General features: G+C 41.4%; 1 long non-coding RNA gene across 1 annotated transcript; it reads right to left on the bottom strand.

Moving 5' to 3' along the window:
• Positions 1 to 4,759: 4,759 nt before the first annotated feature.
• On the bottom strand, positions 4,760 to 20,097 carry LOC140846608 (uncharacterized). The gene is made up of 2 exons (XR_012125900.1): positions 19,966 to 20,097; positions 4,760 to 19,751 (listed from the first exon to the last, which is right to left on the bottom strand). It is a non-coding gene; the product is annotated as an uncharacterized lncRNA (long non-coding RNA).
• Between the last annotated feature and the right edge of the window lie 36 nt (positions 20,098 to 20,133).

Below are 20,133 nucleotides of genomic sequence, written 5' to 3' on the forward strand. Positions count from 1 at the left end.
CAGTCTGAGAATGAAGGCAATACCAAGAGAAGCAAAGCCTACAAATGGTAAGAAACAGAAGCCTGGTGACGAAGAACAAACCCCAGAATCCAGTTTTACTTGAAGAAGGGTCAGTCCCTGAACACATATTAGTTCCCTATTTTGTTAAGTCGCTTTGAGTCTGGCTTGCAATGCAGTGAATTCTGACAAACACATCATGTGATCCAGATACCATGGCTACATTTACTGAATCAAGAATAAGTTCCCAAGCCAAAGGCAACTGTTAAAAATGAACTTATCCTCCCCTTATTTACAAACTATAGAAATGATCCCTGAAATTATAGCCTTCATCATCCTCTGTTTACATAGAAGGAACTACCACTCCTTAATAGAAAAACTACTGAGGAAAACTTCTGACCTCTTTCATACATCCATGGGATGAGGAGTGATTCCTCAGATCAGTGGGTTTGGAAAAAGATGCTAAGTGGGTCATCTAGTCCCTTTCTCTTTTTTCTTTCTTGCTGTGGCCTGACCTTTGGACAATCAAATTTCCTCCTGCAGCATGGGGAGCCTGTCCCTGTGGAAGAGGCTTGCAGAACCCAACCTATGACTGGGTGAATCAGTGCAATCCAGAGGGGGACTGAGTGCATAAAACAAAGCCATGTTCTCCAAACAGCCTTATCAACAAAGTTGATACACTAGAGCTCCAGCTGCCTGATTTATACGTGGCTTTTCAGTGGGTTTAGAATTTGGAAAGGCTGAGAAGGGTGAAATTAATTGTCACCTCAGATGCCCCCAACGTGTTCATTTTCTCTTCAGAAAACTTAGAGAGGCAGGCACAAGGATTGACATCTGGGGGCTAAAATAACACTTGGAGATCAAGTTTCTGGTGCAGTCAGGGCTCTAGGCTTAAAGGTTACTGTGGGCCAAGTGGGTTCTTGACCTGGGCACTTTGTGACAGCTTCAGTAGTTCAACAGGATTTTTACTGGCAAGGCCCTGAGTACAAGGGCCTCTGGGGCAGGCCTTGACCTAACACACATGAGCACGGCTTTGACCTCAGCAAGCAGCTAGGGCAAGGATTAAGTTATTGGAAAAAAATCTTTCTGTCCTAGGGAAGGCTTACTTTAAAGAGGGCAGAGCTTTAGCTTACAAATGTTTAGGCTGTGGTGGGCAGGCTTTTCCTTCTTGTAGTATATCTTTCAGCAAAGACATGGGCTGGGCTTAAATAGCGAAGGCAGTTTAATTATACAGGGTTGACAGAACTCTGCGAGAGTGTTGCTTTTTTACAGCATGAGCACTGGGTGTAGGTGGATGCTACAGTTAGCATCCTCAAATGTGTTCTTCTGGAGGTTATTCTGAGCTTTATTCAGGGACATAAGCAGGACTGGTGGAGGGGCTGATCTCTCAATTCCATTTGGCTTGTCACATGCTGGTAAAGCTCACCTTACTGCTAGGATCTCAGGATGGCTCTGATTCCTTTGTTGCTTAAGCCTTGATCATGGCTTTGAATTTGGGGACTCTGCCCTTCCAGAGTAGAATGGGGTTATTTTTTTATTAATGAAAACAAAGAAAAGAACAGGGCCCTTATTTTATAGGAGATATGTTTCTTTATGGGTTGATGTAGAGAAAGCTAATGAAACCCAAAAGCTAAGAAAATAGTTAATGTAGCTTATGCCAAGATTTTGTCTCTGGGAAACAGGTTTGCTCAGAAGATCAGGAAGGAATTAAGTAGTTTTTTAAAAATATGCTTCTGTCATGTACCAGATCAGAACCAGTGGAAGAGTGAAAGACAAAGGCAGACTGGGTGCTGGAGTAAGGAAAGGTTTTTTTTTTTTAAAGCTAGAACTGTGATCTTAGTAGACAGACCAGATGAACAAGAAAGGGAAATAAATTTTTGAAGGCTTGCCTAAGCAGATATTAAGAGGGAGAAGAAACTCATGCATATATGGACACTTGAGAGGAAGTTGGACTATTATAGATTAATATACATATTTTAAATTTTTAATTAAGTTAATTAAAATTATTTTAAAATAGTGTGAGGACATTGGTTATTCCTCTGAAAAAAAATTAAATTAGATCTCTAACTCATACCACATTCAAGAGTAAATTCCAGGGGAGAAAAGCAAATCTCTAAAACTGTTAGAAGAGGAAAGCAATATGGACGTTCCTCAAAAAACTAAAAATAGAAATACCATTTGACCCAGGAATTCCACTCCTAGGAATTTACCAGAGAAAACAAGATCCCAGATTCAAAAAGACATATGCACCCCTATGTTTATCGCAGCACTATTTACAATAGCCAACAAATGGAAGCAACCTAAGTGTCCATCAGTAGATGAATGGACAAAGAAGAGGTGGTGCATACACACAATGGAATATTATTCAGTCATAAGAAGACAACAAATCCTACCATTTGCAACAACATGGATGGAGCTAAAGGGTATTATGCTCAGTGAAATAAGCCATGTGGAGAAAGACAAGTACCAAATGATGTCCTTCATTTGTGGAATATCACAATGAGGCAAAACTGAAGGAATAAAACAGCAGCAGACTCACAGACTCCAAGAAGAAACTAGTGGTTACTAAAGGGGAAGGTGGGTAGAGAGGGAGGGAGAAGGGGATTGAAGGGCATTAGGATTGGCACACACGGTGTGTGTGTGGGGTCACGGGGAAGACAGTGTAGCACAGAGAAGACAAGTAGTGACTGTGGCATCTTATTATGCTGATGGACAGTGACTGCAATGGGGCATGGGGGGACTTGATAATATGGGTGAATGTAGTAACCACAATGTTTTTCATGTGAAACCTTCATAAAAAAAAAAAAGAAAAAATATAAAGGGAAAAATCTATAATAAATTATGAAAAAAACTGTTAGAAGAGATATAGAATATTAGGATAAGAAATGATGGCTTCAATAATATATAAAAATGCACAAGTTGTTAAGGAAAATTCTGATCCACCTTATTACATTAAAAGCTACAATTCCTCAGAATGGATCCATGACCTATACATGAGAGCTAAAACTATAAAACTCTTAGAGGAAAACATAGAGGAAAAGCTTCATGACATTGGATTTAGCAATTATTAATTGTATATGACTGCAAAGCACAGGTAACAAAAGAAAAAGTGGATAAATAGGACTACATCAAACTTTAAAACTTCTGTTCATCAAAGAACACAATCAACAGAGTGAAAAAACAACCCATGGAATGGCAGAAAATATATGTAAATGATATGTCTGATAAGAGGTTAATGTCCAGAATATATCAAGAATTCCTACAACCCAATAACCACAGAAAAAAATTTTTCAATGGGAAAAGAAGTTGAATAGACATTTTTCCAAAGATGCTATATGAATGGCCTATAAAGTCATGAAATGATGCTCAACGTCACTAATCATTAGGGAAATCAAAATCAAAATCACAGAGATACTACCCATGCCCTTTAGGATGGTTACTATAAGATAGTAATAATTTTTTAAAAACACAGAAAATAACTTAACCAATAAAAATTGCAGAAATTGGAACCCTTGGGCACTGTTGGTGGGAATATAAAATGGTGCAGCTGCTGTGGAAATCAGTATGGTTGGTTCTTTAAAAATTAAACAGAATAACCATGTGATCCAGCAATTCCACTTCTGGGCATATACCCAAGAGAAGTGAAAGCTGGGACTTGAACAGTCATTTGTACACCCATGTTCATAGCAGCATTATTCACAATAGCCAATAGGTGAAAGCAACGCAAGTGCTCATCAGTGGATGAATGGAGAGCCAAAATGTGCTATACATACAAAGGAATATATGTCAGCCTTAGGGACAAAGGAAATAAGCCAGCAGATGATTACCCTTACATGAGGTACCTAGAGTAGTCAAATCTATAGAGATGAAAGTAGAGTGGCAGGTGCCAGGGGCTGGAGGGTAGAGGGAATGGGCAGTTAGTATTCAATGTGTACAGAGTTCAGTTTTACAGGTTGAAGAAAGTTCTGGAGATGGATGGTGGTAATGATTACACAACAATGTGTGAATGTACTTAATACCAAGGCACTGTCCATTTAAAAGTGGTGCCTTAAATTTTATTATGTATATTTTACCACAATTAAACATCTGTAAAAAGCTTAGAGCTCCTGCACAACAAAAGACGCCAGTAAAATCTTTTTAAATTGAGAGATAAGCCACAGCCTGAGGGAAGTTATTTGTAACACATAAAGCCAAGAAAGGTTTAGTGTTCAGAGTATATGAAAAACTTTACAGTAGTAATGACAAAGAAACAACTCAGTACAAAGGAGAAAAAGTAGAAAAATATAAAAAATGCTAACAGGGTAATAAATTAATTAAACAAGAAGGCCATTAGACTGGGGTGGCTTGAATGCCTTAGCAGCCTATGTAAGTAAACCAAAAGCTAAGCCTGTAAGAACCTCAAGATTAAGAAATTGAACCTAAGGACAACCTGTCACAAACAGCCAACTAGGCTTTCCCACACAAGGCAACCACTTAAGCTACAGCCAATCAAACAGTTCCCTGGCTTTGTTTCACCGTCTTCTCTTTAAGAGTCTTGCCCCAGCTCCTGTTGGTGGAGCACTCCTAACAATTTCTGGTTTGGTGCTGCCTGATTCAAATCAAATTTTGCTCAAATGAACGCCTTTATTTTTTTAAACAAGGGCCTTTCATAAGAGATAACCTAAAATAGGAAGAGGTACCCAATCTTACTCGTTGTAAGTCCGGGGAGAGGAAATCCTGGGGCAAAATACCTCTAAAAACCGAAGACAGTCAAAGGGAGAAATAAAGTTTAAAACCCGTTTATTGCTTACAAACCGCAGTCCAGGGTCGTCTCTCTCCTCTGCTCCTGAAGAAGCCAGCCAGCCAGCAAGCCAGCCCCTCCCTTTAAACTCTCAGGTTCAGACACGCCCTTGGTTGCCCAGGTAATTACCCATTGACATGGAGATTAACTTCTCTCCACCCCTGAGGATACGCAAATGCACTAAAGCCAGGCGAGATACTCTGGAAATGTTACAATTTTACCCACAGGCCACCCCTCCAGAAATCTTGCTTTACAATCTACTTGTTCTCCTTCTTCTGCAATGGTACCTGGGCAAGAAAACTGGAGCACTGTGACCAGACTACTGACATAACAATAGCAACTGCAATAAAATTATGACAATCCTCAAGCCAGAGGATTCAGCTAGGTTCAAAGTCTTATGCAGATTAAGTTAGCTTGTCCATTCCATAGGCAGGCAGTAGCTGAGGGTTCAGAGCAATCATCACATGGCAGCTGCAGCCAGGGGGCACATTCAGGCCACCAGGACTGTAGGAGACTATTGGTGTCCGACTTCAGGCCAGATTTCAACAAACCATTGTACCTATTATGCCTGCCCCAGTAGGATTATACAGTACATGAAATTTCCACTTTATTCCTAATTGCTGCACCCATTCTTGTAATGCATGTCCAGTAAAGTGGGTGCCTTGATCGCTCTCAATCACCTGCGGTTGGCCACAGGCTGCAAAGAGACACTCTAGGCCCCTCTTGGTGGTTTGCTGATCTGCACGACTGCAGGAAAAGCAACCAACAGTCCAGTAGCAGTATCCACACAAGTCATGGCATGGTGATATCCTCCCAATATGGGCAGAGGCCTAATATAGTCTATTTGCCACTTGACAAGGGGTATTGGCCCCCTTACTATCATCCCATGTTACTGTGGGACTCCCTGTAAGTCCCTCTTAGAGCACACAAGGCACTCCTTCCGGGGTCTGCTGACTTATTCAAAGGTCAATGGCAAGCCCCACTGACGGGCTACAGCCCACACTGTTTTTTGCCCTGTGTGCAAGAAATGCTGGTGCAGCCTTTGGGCCACATCAGAGGTAGGCTTTCCTTCTGGCCAGTGCACCTGGGCCAATGTGTCTGCTTCCTCATTCCCTGGGGATGCCAAAGGCAAATGGCCAGTCACATGATATACAGTAACAGTCTTAGTCTGACCAGAGGCCCATAGGTCTTGCCACAACTCTTGCCCCCAAAGGGGCGGGTGACCAAACATTCAGTTGACATGCTACCATGTTGGAAGCCACAGGGTCAAGCCCTGATAAGAAGGCCCAGCCGTCAGTGCAGACAAATATGGGGGAAGGCTCCTGGGTGATCATGAGCCATACTGCCTGCAACTCAGCCCATTAACTTCTCTTCCCCTCTCCATCCTCCATCCATATTGTCTCAGTCTTAGGGTAGAAAGCCACAGCCCTCCACTTTGGAGGCTGCTCATGACTGGAGCTGTCTGTGTACCAAGCATCTTCAGGTATAGGGGCTTTTCCCTCCTGATAAGGAGTCTCGGCTACCAAGGGCTGAAAACAAGTTCTTCCTGCTTTCCACTGGTATAGGTCACTGGCCCCAATAAGTGTTGGAGTTCTCCATTTAGATGGCTAGTAGAGAGGGCGCTGCACTGCTATAAATATGCACCCCATTTGGCCAGTGTAGGTGTCTGTGCCACACCACTCCGTGGCCTTTGGGTCCAGTCTCGCACCCACCCCACAATGGGATAGGTGGTTATTACCTTGGTCGGACCTGTTCTGGCAATGGGCTCTGCAGCCATCAAGGCATGGTACACAGCAGCCAGTTGCTTCTCTATTAAGATGTACTGGACCTCTGCTACTTTCCATAGTTGTGACCAGAATCCAATAGGTTGGCATGTCCGTTCAAGCCGCTGCCAAACACCCCATCCATAACCATCTTTGGTTACATGAACATCTAGCTCCCAGGGCATTGATGAGTCCATTACATTAAAGGCCTCTACGGCCTTGACTGCCTGCTTGGCAGCAGTAAAAGTAGCTGCACATGTCTCATCCCAGTCCTACCTGATGCCCTTTTGTACCAACTGGTATAAGGGCTTCAGAATTTGTGCCAAGTGCAGGATAAACACTCTCCAGTAGCCCAAAAGACTAAAAAACTCTTGTAAGACTGCCACAGTGGTAGGGGTGGGGAAAACCTGGACCTTGTCTAAAACTGCTTCAGGAACAACTTTAGTTTTACCTGACCAGATAACACCCAAGAATTTCACAGACAAACTGGGTCCCTGAACCTTGGTAATGCTCACAGCCCATCCTTTTTCCTGTAGATGTTGCAACAGTCTAAGAACTGCCCCTTCTAAATCTGAAAGAGAATCAGATGTGAGCATAATTATCATCAATGTAGTGCTACAACTGCACTGTTTGCGGTTTCCTCCATGTGGCCAAGTCCTTGGCTACAAGTCCATGACAGATGGTGGGACTGTGGAGATATCCCTGTGGAAGAACAGTGAACGTCCACTGCTGGCCTTCCCATGTGAAGGCAAACTGTTCCTGCCTTTCTGGTGCTTTGTCAATAGAGAAGAAAGTGTTATCAAGGTCTACTACATAATGATAACGTTCCCAGTTCATGGCTGAGGGTATCCAGAATGTCTGCTATAGAGGGGACAGCAGCATGCAAAGGGGATGTGACTTTATTCAATTTCCTGTAGTCCACAGTCATATGCCAGGAGCCATCTGGCTTTCTCACTGGCCACACTGGGGAATTAAAAGGACTACAAGTGGGCTTTATGATGCCCACCCTCTCCAACTCCTTTAGAGTTTTTCCAATTTCCTTGTGCCCCCCAGGAAATTTATACTGCTTAATATTTGTCACCTGCTGAGGTACAGGCTGAGCTACAGATGGGTGCTCAGCATGTCCTCTCAGAACTGCCTTTACCACATGTACCCTCAGTCTGAACTCACCTGTAGTGGCCTGCAACCACAGGCCCTGAAGGATATCTACCCCCAAAATATATTCAGGGATGGGAGAAATGTACACAGTATACTCCTTTGGGAGTAAACGCCCTATCCCCAATGAGATTTTGGCTTTCTTCACTCTAAGTGCCTTACCCCCATAGACATCTATCACAGCAGGGGTCCCGGGAAACCGCTCAGGGTTGCCATGAATCAAAGAACACTCAGCTCCTGTGTCCACCAGTGCCAGGACACATTGTACACTCACAGGGGACCAATGAATTGCTAATTATACATGTGGCCTCTGGTCCCCACCATGTCCCCCTAGGTGGGGACTTTGACCACCCCCCAACTCAGTCGAACCATATGCCCAATCATTCTCCTGTGGGGGTGAGGGCTCGGGCAAATCCTGAGTACTGTCTCCCACGAAGTTTTGCAGGGACACAGGCTGGGCATGAGGCCTTGCCTCTAGTTTCCATATCCTGGACCTCAGCGGCTGGAACTGCTCCTCTGGCTTTAATTGGTGCCACAGTTCTAACAATATTCTATTGGGCTGCCCATCGAGTTTTTCTTTCACTACTCTGGCCTTTATCAAATCAACCCACATCTGGGTCCTCAAGACCTTCACAGGGCCTTTTCAATCATGGCCCGTACCTCCCTCCATACCCTTATTGTTCCAACCGCCCCCAGATCTGCTAAAGTATGAATAGCCTCCCTTATGGGTTGCCCTAGGTGGAGGGCAAGAGTATTTATTCACTAGGGACCCAAAGAGAGATGTGGGAGCTGTATGCAGCAACAGGTTTCTCATTGGTATAGTGAACACCTCCTCATCAGGGCCCTGGGAGTCCATATTATAGATGATGTTTTTCATACCCAATTCCCGCAGTACCTGTTTCAGCTCTGCATACGTTTTCCAACTACTGGGAAAATACGGTAAATCACCCTGATTAGGCCAAACTATCCCGATGGCAGTTGTCAGCCATTCCAGGAGTGTCTGATTAACTGAGGCGAGATGGGCATTTTGCAATCGCTGCCAGAGGGAAGGGTGAGTCGTCAGGGAAGCCATTCTACTCATCTCAGTACCCCACACAACAATGTTTTCCACCCCCATATCCTAGAGACAAAAAAACCATGTAGGCAGAGATTCCGATGGCCTCTGCCTATACCAGACACTCATGTCCACCAGTTCATCCTGGGTATAGGGACGGCGCATGGAATGCGCCACAACCTGGGGAGGGGGCTGCTCCTCCCCCCTGAGGAGCCTGCGGTTGTTTGATTTTTAATTACAGCTGATGGGCTTTTAAAACAGGAGAAGATAGTACCTTCGGTAGTGGCCTGGGTAGCAGATCCGCCAATGGCTGCGCCTCCTCTTCTCCCTTGGGCTTCTTCACCGAAGGCTGGAACTCCACCATTTCCAGGGCTGAAGGCACTACTCTCTCCTCCCGCTCCCCCATGGCCTCCTGCAGTGTGGCTTTTCCTGCTGCCTCCCCCCATCACCGCTAAGGAATCTCCTAGGAGTGTGACCTGCTTTTTCAGTAACTGTCTTTCTTCTTTAATAGCATCCCATAGATTATCGTCCAGCTCCTCCAAGCGATGCTGAAGTGTGTCTCTCTCCTAAGTCCCTCGATAATCCTCTGTCCTGTATAACACTTTCCACTATCTGGATGAAAAGAGACCCTACAATGCTAACCGCTACATGGCCCCCTAAGGTCTCCAAGCAGTCTTCCAACTCACGAAGGGCTAATTCTGCAGCTTCCGGTGTTTCCACCCTTCCCCAGTTCTGGGGAAGACCCCACCCCTCTAAGAGATACTTTACCCTAGACCAATTCCCCACTAGGGGTTCCCAACTTGGAAGTCCCACAGCTGGGGGGACTATAACAGGTGAAGCGGCACCCTCTGCTGCTGCATCCACTGGAGCCTCCCCACCATCCACAGGAGCAGCCCTCCTTCAGGTTGTACCCATAATGAAAGATTTCAGGTTCGGAGGCACCCAGTCTTCACAGACTGCTGCAAGATGTTAAATCCGGGGAGAGAAAATCCTGGGGCAAAATACCTCTAAAAACCGAAATCAGTCAAAGGGAGAAATAAAGTTAAAAACCCGCTTATTGTTTACAAATCACAGTCCAGGGTGGTCTCTCTCCTCTGCTCCTGAAGCCAGCCAGCCAGCAAGCCAGCCCCTCCCTTTAAACTCTCAGGTTCAGACACGCCCTCAGTTGCCCGGGTAATTACCCATTGACATGGAGATTAACTTCTCTCCACACCTGAGGATATGCAAATGAACTAAAGTCAGGCGAGATACTCTGGAAATGTTACAATTTTACCCACACTTCTAATCAGGGAAATAACTACAGTGGGGCAGTACACTCAGGTGGGCGGAGAAGGCCTTTCTGAAGAGATGTCATTTGATCTGAGACCTAAAGGAAGATTATGAGAAAAATACCAGCCATTCAAAGTTGTGGAAGAGCTCAGCAGGCAGAGGGCAGAGCAAGTGCAAATGTCCTTGGCTGGGAATACATTTGGCGATGTCTTAACTCAGGCTGCCATAACAAAATACTATGAACTGGGTGGCTTGGACAACAGAAACTTACTTTATCACAGTTCTGGGGGCTGGAAGTCTGACATCAGGGTACCATCATGCTTGGGTTCTGGTGAGAGTTCCCTTCCTGGCTTTCAGATGGCACCTTCTCACTGCATTGTCCTGTGGCTTCCTCTTCTTAAAATGCCACAGTCTTAGTGGACTAGAGCCCCATCTTATGATCTCATTTCACTTTACCTCCTAAAAGCCTGATCTCCAATTGCAGTCACACTGAGGATCAGGACTTCAACATAGGAATTTTGAGGGACACAAACATTCAGTCTGTAACACCAGAGAGTTTCTCTCCTCTCTGAGTGTGACAACAGAAAGGGATGCAGGTCCGAAGTTCCTGTTTTTTCTGCCCTCCATTGAGAATGCAGGGCTCTTAGTTAATAGGTTTTGCTGCTAATTACTAGGGAACAGATGTATAACAACGATGTCAAAAGTTCAAACCTGATTCATTTGAATAGAGAATGGACATGTGTCAAAAATGTATTCAACTTGTTAAAGAGGAAACATAAGATGGTAAAGCTGGTTTAGAAAGAATTCTGAGAAGTAGATAGTTGAGGAAGTTGGAAACAGATACAAAACTGGTTAATCTCTGTAAGGTTATATAAACTTCAGGGTTCTTGTAGTGGAGGGAAATAATTTGGAACTCCACCAGACAAAAACCTGAACTTTTGCTCAATAGTAAATAGCTAGGCAAACGGAGGTATATTCCTTGGCCTATATATACATATATATGGCCAGTGGGCCAAACTGGTGCCACTACTTGAAATTGTAATAAAATTTTATTGGAACACAGCCACACCCATTACTTTACATACAGTCGAAGACTGCCTTTGTTCTACAGTGAGGGTGCTAAGATGAGAGAGTTGAGTAGTTGACAGACAGCCTATAGACTGAAGCCTAAAATGCTTACTTATCTGGACCTTCACAGAAAAGGTTTGCTGGTCCCTGCTAGAGAGTTAATCTTCCAGTGGGTTTGTTAATGTCCTAGATGACAGACATCAAAAGAATTATGCTGCCCTCTCTTGGTTTTACTTCCAAATTCTGGGTTTTTTTCAAAAGATGATGTTTGGCTTAAAAGTTCAGGGACATTCTGAAACTTGTTATCTCTGGCCTGTAATTCCTAAATCCTCCTGTCCACCCTCTCCAACACCCCAAAACCATTCTTCATCATGACTATTTCAATGCCCATTAGCCTCCCAACCTTTGTCTCTGAGGCTGAAGCTTATGAAAACCTTTTAAGCTCAAGTAGGTCTGAAAAATATTAGTGTTAAGTGATGTCCTTTACAGCACCATTTTTGCTCAAAAGGGCATTCTGTTTCTGAATAGGACTCCAACTAGGGCTTGTGCCTCATACTTGTATATTCACATGGAAGGTTTTCTTGGGAGAAGGGGTTCTGCTCATCTTCTTTGAATTCAGCTTCAGCGCTGTTGCAAACTCTTTTAAGTTCCGAGAAAGCAACGACAGTGTGTATTTGACCACTATTGTCTCCCTGGTTCCTGGCACATAGTAGGTGCTCAGTAAATATTTGTTGAGTGAATGATAGAGCCAATCAAAGAATCAAGATAGTTTGTTTTCAGGGTCAGCCATGTGTGAGGAATAAAGTTTTGGTGACAAAGGTTGCCACCTTCAGGAAAAAAGTGAAACTGCAAGATTCAGAACTGCTAAACCCTGAGGAAAATACGGTCAACTTCAGGGCAAGATTACAGGACAATTAATTCTCCTCCTTAAGCTTTCAGCAGCACTAACCAACATCATTTGTCCATTCCAGCTAAGAAACCCTGAATTATTTAACATGTTTTAAGCCACTGGAGTTGTGCCACCTATACAAGCAATTTTGCGATCGGTACACTCTTACCCAATGTTATAAATGAGGAATCCTAGCACAAGGAAGCAAGCCCAAGGTTACAGCGCAAGCAAGTGGCAGCACTAGGGCTCCTAAACCAGTACACTCCGGTATGTGTACTTTTAATCATTTCACTATACTCTCTCTCTATGCAGAAAATGTTTACATGACACATGCGTAAGCATGGTGGATAGAGCCCATGCACTTATCTCTCTGCCTTATCCTGAAATACCATTAAAATGAGAGAAATGGTATCAAAAAGGTCTAAACACATAGAGAACAGGAGAGAAGATGACTGCTCATGAGAGACATCAAATACTTTTGGAAGGTAGGGGGTGGATTTAGCTGAGTGGAGAAACCCTAGGTCTTGCAGAACAAGATGCCGAAGAGGAGCAAGCCAGTTGGAGCAGTTGAACTCCAGAAAGGTTCAAGAATTGAAGGTCCCAGGTATCTGAGTGAGAAGTAGGACAAGAAACAGATAATTAATTGTACACATATACTAGGAAGTGTTAACCCTGGATTCCCTTTTTGTGACTCCTTGCTCCAATATCTGCAGAAGGTGAGGTTGTATACTTTGAAGAACGTGAAACAGAGCAGCTCTAGGCTCACAGACTAGGTCAGATAAGTGGTGGTGGCAATACAACATGCTAAGAACAAAGGGATTAAATCAAAGTGTGCAGCTAAAATATCTTAACCTATTTTTAATAATCATGTGTTTGGTGATAGTGTTGGTATTGTTATTCTGAGACAGCACTATGCTAGGCATGTATTTTGTGATAAAACAAATAATAAAGTTCGAGTTGTTGAGAATCAAGCTTTGTGATGTGAAAGAAAAGATATACATATGTGAGATCAATACAGTTAAGTAAAACCCCTTTAGTCTTGATTTTAATTGGAAATATCAGTATGATGTATTTTGTCAGAGAGGTTAAGTAACTTGCTCAAAGTCATCCAGCTAATAAGAAATAGAAAAGGATTAACCCAGACTAGTTTTGCTTCAAAATTTGGAGGGTCTGCCTCCTTGGCGGGTCAGGGCAGGAGGCCCCCCTGGGGGAGGTGAATTTGAAGGATAAATAGGAGCTATAAATGGACATCTCTTCTCATTTTTTGAAAGATCTGCTTATCATGACCCAGTAATTCTTGGATGATCTGGAAAGGTTTTATTTCTGAACTGTCAAAACTGAGGGCCAGCCTCCAAATCATGGTGACCAGTGACCAGTAGAAGTTACCCAGGCAACCAACTGGTCTCTGTGCTGTCCCTTTAAAAAACTTTAAGAACAGTAAGGTATATTTTCACTAATTCCTCAAAGTAAACACTTCCTATAGTATAACCATAAAAGACAAGAATATCTGTTTGAGTCTGTTTTGTCTTTTAGACTTGAAAAACGTTCACAAGTTTTAAAATCTGCTTTCATGTGCACCCCTATGTTTATCGCAGCACTATTTACAATAGCCAAGAAATGGAAGCAACCTAAGTGTCCATCAGTAGATGAATGGATAAAGAAGATGTGGTACATATACACAATGGAATACTATTCAGCCATAAGAAGAAAACAAATCCTACCATTTGCAACAACATGGATGGAGCTAGAGGGTATTATGCTCAGTGAAATAAGCCAGGCGGAGAAAGACAAGTACCAAGTGATTTCCCTCATCTGTGGAGTGTAAGAACAAAGCAAAACTGAAGGAACAAAATAGCAGCAAACTCACAGAACCCAAGAATGGACTAACAGTTACTAAAGGGAAAGGGACTAGGGAGGATGGGTGGGAAGGGAGGGATAAGTGGGGGGAAAGAAAAGGGGCATTACGATTAGCATGTATAGTGTGGGGGGGCACGGGGAGGGCTGTGCAACACAGAGAAGACAAGTAGTGATTCTCAGCATCTTACTATGCTGATGGACAGTGGCTGTAATGGTGTTTGTGGGGGGGACTTGGTGAAGGGGGGAGCCTAGTAAACATAATGTTCTTCATGTAATTGTAGATTAATGATAACAAAATTTTTTTAAAAATCTGCTTTCATGTCTAGTTTAAGCAGTAGACATTGGGCAAGGCTGGCAGGAGGGAAGGATTTTTGCCCTGTTTTCCAAATGCTCCCTGTAATGGAAAATTGGAATGATACAATTAAGAGAGGGAACATATGTTTTTAAAATTTGTCTTATTGTTGTGGTTATTTAATTTTAAAATTAGTTTTTAATGGAAAATACATGCACAATAAATGGAAGCGTGATCTCCTTCTTTCCTCCTTCCCAGAAACTATTACAATTACCAGCTTCTTATGTTTTGCAAAGAACATTTTAAGAGGAAAATATTAGGCTGATTTGTATTGGGAGGGGACAGAAGTTAAAATATGGCTGATATTTATATGCTATGATACAATAAAAACATATCATATATTTATGGGATACATCTTATTATTATTATATTTAATTACATATTAAATAAGAAATTTATTATGTAAATTAATTTTGTTATCCCACTGCCCTCTGAGGGAGAACCTGTGGCTGGATTCAGACTAGAAGGACTTTCATTATTTGTTTTAAGTAATTCACAAATGATCCCCATAAAAAAAGAGGTATCAATTTAAGTCTTTGTCCAAATGGACCTACATAAACTTCATCTTTTTTTTTCCCTTAATAAATTGACTATAATGCAGAGATCAGGATTCTGGGGGTTTGGAATTAGGGTTCATTCCTTCCAGTTTTTCATAACTGTGGCCACAAATAACTCTGAAGTTTCTAGGACATTCCAGTTGTCTTCATAACTACATGCATACTCGTTAGATTATGGGTCCTGATTTTAGGTATGGAGAACATACTTTAATAGTGTGAGTCTGATGCTTTTGACATAGGCTGACCCAATCTCATACTTGCTTTTCATTGGTTTCCACATTCTTTCCCACAAATTTGGGTCAACAAAGGTCAATGTTTTGAAACAAGCAGTAGCAGAAATGCCTGACCCCATGACAATACAAAGTGAAGCAGGTTCAAGCTTAAAGAGAAATTCACTAACAAGTTGCCAGTGAAGGGTAAAAGAAAGCGGAACTAACTGCAGGTCCTGAGGACAAGGATGAAAACATGTTTACGACATAGAAACAGAAACAGAAGTGGCGGAAATGAGAGCAGTGCCCCTCAGGGGTACCAAGAGGCCAAGCTCACTTCATTTTCTGAAGCTCTTTGCCTGCAGAAAAATGAATTAATTAATTCACTTAAAATTTAACAAATACTTATGGCACCCCAAGACTATTTTGCAATCTAAAATGTGTCATTACAAGATGATTAGGTTTAGTAAAAACCAACTAATAAAACCACAATGACATACTACCGCACACTTATTAAAATAGCTAAAAATGAAAATGAAAACAAAACTGACCATACCAAAGTTTCATGAACATGTGGAGCAACTGGAAATCTCATACATCATTGGTGGGAATGCAAAATATACAATCACTTTGGAAAAAGTTGGGCAGTTTCTTATAAAGTTAAACATACACACCCACCATACAACCCAGAAATTTCATTCCTAGGTATGCACCCAGGAAAAATTAAAATGTACATTCACACAAAATCTGTATGTGAGTATTTATAGTGGTTTTATTTGTAATTACCAAAAACTGGAAAAAGTCAAATTCTTTCAACTGGCAAATGAATGAAGAAATTGTGGTATATCTATTATGGAATACTTGTCAGCAATAAAAAGGAGTGGACTGAAACAAACTTGCATATATGGCCAAATGATTTTTAACAAGGATGCTAAGACTACACAATGGGGGAAGGACAGTCTCTTCAACAAAAGATGCTGGGAAAACTGGATATTCACATGCAAAAGAAAAAAAGTTACCTTATGCTACACACAAAAATTAACTCAAAATGGGATAAAGACCTAAAACTATTAAATTCCTAGAAGAAAACATAGGAGGAAAGCTTCAGAATATTGATTTTGGCAGTGGTTTCTTGGATATAACACCATTAGCACAGGCGCAAAAGGAAAAATAGACAAATGGGACAACATCAAACTTAAAACCTTTAGTGTGTCAAAAGAAATAATCAACAGAGTGAAAAGGCAACCTATACAAGGGGAGAAAATAACTGGAAATCATATATCTGATAAGGGGTTAATGTCTAGTATATATAAGGAAATTCTACATCTCAATAACAAAAATTAAAAAATGGACAAAGGACTTAGATATTTCTCCAAAGAAGATACACAAATGGCCAATAAGCATAAGAAAAGATCTGTGATGTCACTAATCATTAGGGAAATGCAAATCAAAACCGTAATGAAATATTACATCACACCCTTCAGGATACTACTATCAGAAGAACAGAAAATAACAAATGTTGGTGAGGATGTGGAAAAGTTGGAACTTTTGGTACACTGTTGGTAGAAATGTAAAATGGTGCGGTAATTACGGGAAATGGTAAGGAGATTCTTAAAAAAATTAAAAATAGAATTATATATGATCTACTTCTGATATATATCCAAAACAATCAAAGCAGGATCTTGAAGAGATATTTCTATACCCATGTTCACAGCAGCATTATTCACAGTAGCCAAGAGGTGGAAGCAACTCAAATGTCCACTGACAGATTAATGGATAAAGAAAATGTGATACACACTCATAATATTATACAGCCTTTAAAAAAGAAGGAAATCCTGTCACATGCTACAACCTGGATGAACCTGAGGACATAATGCTAAGTGAAACAAGCCAGTCACAAAAGGAGGAATATTATACGATTTCACTCAAATGAATTATTTAAAGTAGTCAGAATCATAGAAACAGAAAATAGAAACCTGGCTACCAAGGGCTTCAGGGAGGGCAGCAGGGGGGAATTAGTTTTAGCAGGTATAGAGTTTCAGTGTTATAATATTAAAAAGTTCTAGAGACCAATTGCACAACAATGTGAAAACACGTAACACTACTGAACTATACACTTAAAATGATTAAGATGGTAACTTCAATGCTATGTGGTTCTTACCATAATAATAATAATGAAGGAACAGACTGTTGATGCATAAAACATGGATGAATCTCAAAGGCATTAGGCTAAGTGAGAGAAGCCAGGCTCAAAGGGCTGAACACTGGATGACGCCATTGATGTGATATTCTGGAAAAGGGAAAAACATACGAACAGAAAATAGATCAGTGTCATCAAGGGATTGGATGGTGGAAACTGCTGACTATAAAGAGGCATGAGGGAACATGGGAGTGGTAAAATTGTTCTACATCTTGATTGTGATTGTGGTTATATGACTGTATGTGTTTGCTGAAACTCATAAAATTGTACACACACAAAAAAAAGAAACACTGTATGTTGATGCATGAGAAAAACCTTTACATCAAAAACTGTACACACAAAAAATAATACTGTATGTAAATTAGCCTCAATAAAACTGACTAAAAAGAAATGTGGAGTAAATAGAGCAAAATGTTAAATCTGAATGATCTTGGGGCAGTGCACAGTGGTGTTCTGTTTCGTACCTTTCATTATGATTGACATGTTTCAATCTGAAAATAAAAACAAAATAGTTTGTAAAAAGTCAACTAGTTTATTTGAACTCAAGTATGGCCCGATAATAGGATGCAGGTTTAAAGTGGTCTGGGAAACGGGATTCTTATTTCATTCCTGTCAGTGTGTATCTGTGACCACATTTATTAATTGATTTTTCAGAAAAAGTCCTATTTGTAAATTTGAGACCTTTAAAGAATGAGAAGTTTGCTTCAATAACCCCTCTGCCCCCATGTGTTTCAGAAAACATTTGAAGAACAAGATTAGTACCTGGTGGTTGACTAGGCTCATAGGGAAAGGGAGGAGGAAAGTTGAGAATTACTTTCCTCTGGATGGTGGTTTAGAAATCAGTCACAGAACTGCTCACTTCCGTCAAAACGGTAGAGTCAGTCCTCTGTCCTCACACAGCTGTGATCTCCCTGTAGCTCCTGTAGCTTGATGATTCTTCCTCCCTATTTGTAAAATATTTGGCACAGAAGAATAAGATGGAAGAATAGAAGTGGAAGATGGGTGCCTATACTTAACTATAGGAAAAACTGGACATCTAATGTTAGATAGGTTAGGAGTCACTACTTCAGCAATAATAACAACAACAACAATAATCAAACCATCCCAAACCACACCAAAGACTGAGACAGAACACTTAACACTGCCTTGCAAAGTCGGCCTTAGCTCTTTTTCTGCCTAGCCTCTCCTGTCTTTGCTTTTCAGGCTCCACATATGCAGCAGCTTCCAAGTGCAGAATTCCAAAAAGCTGAATCGTCTTGATTGTTCCCATTGTTGCAGACTATAAGGAATTGAGAATGCCAATAATCCTAGAGAAACAGATGGACATTTTAAATCACAAACATTTATGCATAACCCAAAAGCTGCAGTTTGGGACAAAATAAGGAAATAGATCTTTGCCCTTCCTTGTGTCCTTCCATCCTAATGAAGGAGACTGCCAAGGTCAGGGGAGAAGGAAAGGAGAAAGAATCCTCTGGGTTGAAAGATGAAAAAAGCCACCTGTGAAATGAAACGTTTTAATGTTCCCAAGGTTTACAAAATAGGTCTGCGGTGATGAACCCTCATTTTGATTTTGTAAGATGTCATAAATTACTTTCAGACTATCTACTGAGTGTTTGAGATTGGACAAAAGAATTGTGAGATTATTTCCCAAACCACAAAGACAAAAATGTTAGAAACGAAGGGCACTTTATCAATATTTAATCCAATAGCCTAAAATTTCAAAACAGAAAATAGGACAAAGCAATTCACAGATGTTAAGGAGCAGAAAAGAAAGTAGAGGCTGGAAGTAAAGAGAAGGTTTAAAAAAAAACAACAATCAGTCCTGGATTTAGAAATTTTGAGATGAAAGTTTAGAAAAAAAAATTTTTAAGGAAAACATTACATCAGCTATCAAAAGTGGTCCAGAATTTCAGTTATTTTTTTAAAGCAATCCTTTGTGGGAAAAAAGGGAAATATCTGTGTTACACATTTGATTCAATTATATATATATATTTTTAATTCAAGTATCATTAATATACAGTCTTATATTGGTTTCAGATGAACAACACTGTGGTTCAACAGTTACCCATACTATTAAATCCTCACCCCCTCTAGTGCAGTTACTCTCTATCAACATAGAAAGATGTTATAGTGATTTAATTATATTTTTATACACTTTCTCCGGAATGCCACAGGAAGGGGCTTAAGATGTCACTTTGGTGATTTAGATTTGCTATACACACTTGATAAACTAGGTATATATACTGTTTGGGCATTCTTGTGAATTGGTAAATGTGTTTGTTTAATAAATACCATGATATGTTTAGGTATTTTGACATTTACTTTTGAATTGTAGGGAGAAAACTAAATGCCACAGGTATAGCCAACAGCCCTGGGAGGGAGTACCTCTATAAACATACGCTAGTTTAGAATGGAGGGGCTTCTCTAAGTCTTGTGGTCTCCGTGTGATTTTGTATAGTAACAGAGATTCGCTGTTTTTTCCTTTAAGACTTAGAAATCATTCTACTTAATTCTTTTGTCTGTAAAAAAGTTAAATGTTCATCTGCGCCTCTCATCACACCACGGTGAACAAAAGTTATCTGGCGACTGCCTCCGACACATCTGAAATAGCAAAGGTAAAGCAAGCGTCGTTAGGGTGTGGGATAGAGAAAATTCAAGGACCGTGATGTGATCTCTGCTCCTTAGAAGACCCTGTTCAGTAGCTCTAGGAGACGGGTTCCCAAATTTCTGTCCCCACCCCGCCCCCCGGTTGCGTCAGGACATTTGTTAAATACACTAATTCCTGGACCCTGCTCTTGACAGTAAGTCCGAGTACCTTGAGATGGAATCTGGCAAGCCGCATTTACTAAAACAAGCACCGCCTTCTGCTCGGGAACCACCTCCAGCATTCACAATTTCCTCTGCCTCCGCAGGCCTCACACCGTCCCCCGTCCCGGCCCAGTCCCCGCCCCTCGGGACCATCCCCGCCCGTTCCCCGCCCACC

The sequence above is a fragment of the Manis javanica genome, chromosome 15 (assembly GCF_040802235.1).
Source record: "Manis javanica isolate MJ-LG chromosome 15, MJ_LKY, whole genome shotgun sequence".
NCBI lineage: Eukaryota > Metazoa > Chordata > Mammalia > Pholidota > Manidae > Manis > Manis javanica.